The sequence below is a fragment of the Echinops telfairi genome, unplaced genomic scaffold (assembly GCF_000313985.2).
Source record: "Echinops telfairi isolate 266 unplaced genomic scaffold, ASM31398v2 ScPeMD7_7467;HRSCAF=8505_1, whole genome shotgun sequence".
Taxonomy (NCBI): Eukaryota; Metazoa; Chordata; class Mammalia; order Afrosoricida; family Tenrecidae; genus Echinops; species Echinops telfairi.
Genome location: NW_022111368.1, coordinates 35131142 through 35135684, shown reverse-complemented (window position 1 = coordinate 35135684; position 4543 = coordinate 35131142). Strand labels below are relative to the sequence as shown.

Below are 4543 nucleotides of genomic sequence, written 5' to 3'. Positions count from 1 at the left end.
TGTGGGTTCTACCTCTGTGTATGGAGGGCATCCTCTCTATGATATCTTTCAGTTCTTAAAGTTGAGCTGTCCATCCCTATGTAGAAATGTATTCTAATTACTCCAGTAGTTTTAGCAAATCAAAATATTAAACCAACCAAACCCAACCCACTGCGGTTGGGTCAATTCTGACACACAGCCACCTGATGCAGAGGGTCTGATGCACATCTTTCTAGGAGAAAAAATTCTTAGCGGTCTCCCAAAGATCAAGTGGTGGGTTTAAACTGCTGACTCGGCAGTTAGCAGCCCAATACTTACCCAACAAAGTGAGTGCCTAATGACTCCTTTTTGTGCGAAGAAATATGAGTTTTTGTTGGATTATGATATTCTCTGATAACTAAATGGCACAAAATTGATGCTGACTCACTGAGGTTTCCTATTTGTTAGAGTAAAACGGTGCTCTCTAGGATTTCCAGTGGATGATGTTTAGAAATAGATTTCTGTGTGTTTTTCTACGATACCTCGGGGTAGAATCAAACCTCCCACCCTTTGGCTAGCAGCTGAGCTCATTAACCTTTTCTTATCTCCCTAGGATTCAATATTCTCTGATATTGAGGTTAAATCTCTAGCCTCTTTTTTGTTTTATGTAATAATTGTAGCCATCCTATGTTGATAAAGTTGTATGAGATCTCTCTGCCCACAACTGGGATGATTCTTATTTTCGATCTATATATCTCTTAAATAACAGGAATGGAGTGATCACTGGTGTTTCAGGGAGGACATGAGCTTTGAGCTGGGTCTTAAATGTAGAAGAAAATTTAAATAAGTAGCAAATGGAAGACACTTCTATTTGGAGGTAGGTGGATGAAAAGTCTATGAGCAAAGGGAGGAACTGAAGATAAACTGAATATTAAGAGGAAAAGTAATTGGCTTACTTGACAAAAGCCAAAGTTGCTCTTGGGAAAATGTGATGGTATTTAAGTCTTTTGTGATATGTGTGACATATAATGCCCACATAATTGTCTGAATTTCTGCCTTTCTACAATTTCAGGTTCTGTGGAAAGCTGCCGATCGCACTTAGGGGCTGCTTCCCTTTGGTGAGGGCTGTGTAACTCGAGGAATCTGAAGGGTGCACTTGCTCCCACCAACGCCAGCACCAGGGATGCCTGTTCTCATGGGTCCCACTGATTGCTTCAACAGTCCAAACAATTATTTTAAATGCTGTTTAAAAAAATCTTACTGTTGGAAACACATGGTTTAAACAACAATGTAAAGAAGAACATGGTTTAGTCTTGATAGGGTAAAGTTAGGTTGCTATTAACAATTTATAAGGACATTTAGGCCACACGACTATCTAGAGGAGCTCCTGGAGATGGCTGAGAAAGCTTTTCAAGAGAAAAGCCAATGGAGCTGTCTTAGTCACGAGTGTGAATTGATAGTGTCCAAGAGAACATTTGCACAACCTCCCTGTGTGTCTGCAACCTCACACTCGGGGGTCCTTTGCAATAGGAAGTAGCAGGGCTCCAATCCAGGGCATGGAGCTTAGTGTGGATGTAATTTAGATCCCAGGCAATGATGTGCCCTAAAGGAACCATAGTGTACTCTGAAATCTGGTTGGGTTTGTTTTGTTATCCCTAGGAGAATTTGAAATCTGAAATTGTGTATATGAGTACCTTTGTCCAGGGAGTCCACTTGCACACATGGCAACCCCTTGTGTGCAAAGCAGAGCTGCCCCCAGGACATGCCACGCAGCCTGTCTGCCCAGGTGCATTGGGTGGGCTCAGACCTCCAACTGAGAGTAGTTGAGAGCATTAACTCTACCACCCAGTATTTCAAAATTGCAAATGATGTCAGTCTTTACTTCATTTGTCAGGCTAATATTACTGAGTAGAAATAATAGCCTGGTGAGAGCCATCCGTTCTTCCTTTCCACTCACTGATTCCCAGCAGTGGACACCTGAGGTGCAGTGGGGCCGAGTGGGGAACGATGTGGCCATGCTAGAGTTTGGTTTAGGTGGATTAGAACCCATTCTCCATGACAAGATTAGAGAAGAGTCTGTACAGAGAGAACTTTTTCCAAGTGTAATACAATTTTTTAGAGGAAAGTACTATTGTCTTCAGATGATTCAAATCTTATGTAAAGAGATTTTGTAAATTACTTATAAACTGTATCATGCAGCGAGACATGAGTAGTGCATTTTTTTGGCAGGGTTGTTTTATTTTAAATAGTTTTATTGCCATAAGATTCACACACCACGTAACTTAGTAATTCAATCCTATTAAAAAGAGTTGTGTAATCAACCGCTGAAGACAAAGCGGGTGAATAAGCAAATGTGGTGAAGAAAGCTGATGGTGCCCGGCCATCAAAAGATAAAGCATCTGGGGTCTTAAAAACTTAAAGGTAAACAAGCGGCCATCTAGCTCAGAAGCAACAAAGCCCACATGGAACAACATATCAGCCTGTGTGATCACGAGGTGTCAAACGGATCACTGAAGACAAATGGGTGCATAAGCAAATGTGGCGAAGAAAGCTGATGGTGCCCAGCTATCAAAAGTATAGCGTCTGGGGTCTTAAAGGCTTGAAGGTAATCAAGCGGCCATCAAGCTCAGAAGCAACAAAGCCCACATGAAAGAAGCACACCAGCCTATGCAACCATGAGGTGTCAAAGGGATCAGGTATAAGGCATCATCAGAACAAAAATCATACCATAGTGAATGATGGGGGGAGTGCGGAGTGGAGATCCAAAGCCCATTAGTAAGCCACTGGAGATCCCCTTGCAGAGGGGTCACAGGGAGGAGATGAGCCAGTCAGGGTGCGATGTAACAACGATGAGAAATACAACCTTCCTCTAATTCCTAAATGTTTCCTCCCCGATCCCACTACCATGACTTGAATTCGACCTTGCAAGTCTGGCTAGACCAGAAGATGTACACTGGTACAGATAGGAACTGAACATACAGGGAATCTAGGGCGGATGAGCCCTACAGGACCAGTGGTGTGAGTGGCGAAACAGGGAGGGTAAAGGGAGAATGAGTAGGAAAGAGGGAACCAATTACAAGGAACTATATGTGACCTCCTCCCTGGGGGATGGACAACAGAAAAGTGGGTGAAGGGAGACGTAGGACAGGGCAAGATATGACAAAATACCAATTTATGAACTATCAAGGGCTCATGAGGGAGGGGGGAGCGGGGAGGGAGGGGAAAAATGAGGACCTAATGTCGGGGGTTTGAGTGGAGAGAATGTTTTGAGAATGATGTACAAATGCGCTTTACACAATTGATGTGTGTATGGATTGCAATAACAGTTGTATGGGCCCCTAATAAAATGTTTAAAAAAAAAAAAGACTTGTGTAATCATCACCACAATCAATTTCAGGACATTTTCTTCTTTCTTGTCCTCACAGTTGCAAGCTCCTCATTTCCCTATCACCACTCCCCACCCTTAGATAAGTATTAATCTATTTACTGAACATATAGATTTACCTCTCCTGGATTTCAGATACAAAAAATTATACAAAACTCAAACAGGAAGCAAACAAAAAAAGCCAACAACAATGACAAAAGAAAATAGAGTAAAACCTCATTTCAATAGAAATCAGAAAATATAAAAAAACAAAATATAAAAATACTTTAAAATAAGTCAAAAGGAAGGTCATGTGATAAGGAGTTAGATTTTTACCAAATTTTATCTTCCATAATCACATTTATAATACTCTCTGCCTGACAGCAAGGCTATTCACATCCCTGAATTATGAGCAGAGGGGATTCACCAAAGTCTTAATCCATATGGAGACCCTGCAAATGGATTTTGGGCTTCCACTGTCATCCACAGCCTTCTGCTAACCAGGTGTTCAGAATTTTTTTTTTCTCGAGCAGCTGGTCTCAGTCCCATATCCGTATTTATCATCCATATATGTCCACTCAGAATAGGTTTCATCCTTGAATACAGCTGTTCAGAATTTAAGCTTTAATGCTGTTCCCTCCTGTGGGTTTGGATTTTATTAACTGTATCACACAGGCTGGATGTCCTTCCATGTATGCTTAGTTGGATGGTATTTTTGAGGCAGTTGGTTACACGAAGTTCTGGAAAGAGCCCAAGAGAGGTCAATGTTATTTGTTTTTATTATGACCTGAGAACTCGTGATTTCTAATGACTGGTGCAAATGCCTACAGTGATAGTTGGGTTTTATATCAACTTGGTCAGGCCAGGATTCTCAGTGGTTTGGCATTTGATACCTTGTAGTCTTCTATGATCTGACCTAATGTAATCCACTCTATGAAAGAGTATTGTGTATGCTGTCAAGTAATTATAAGATTAGGATGGATACAACTTCCTTACTCAGGTCACAGTCCTGATTCACTTGCAAGGAGGTTTCTTCTGGTATGTGGGTTACTTCCTATATAAATAGTTGATGCAGAAAGCTTCCTTGCTTTTGGCTGAATATGGATCCTCCACCTGAATCCAGGTTTTGATGTTGTTGTTGTTGTTTTTTTTACTTCAGCCGATATCCTACCATATTACCCAGTGATCCTGGGAGCTATCAGCAGGCTGCCAGCTGACCCG

The 4543-nt window shown here is 41.5% G+C and overlaps 1 non-coding gene across 1 annotated transcript; it reads right to left on the bottom strand.

Annotated features, from left to right (window-relative positions):
* Positions 1-3853: 3853 nt before the first annotated feature.
* LOC115873247 lies at positions 3854-3929 on the bottom strand. The gene has a single exon (XR_004048300.1). It is a non-coding gene; the product is annotated as a small nucleolar RNA SNORD99 (small nucleolar RNA).
* Positions 3930-4543: the final 614 nt, after the last annotated feature.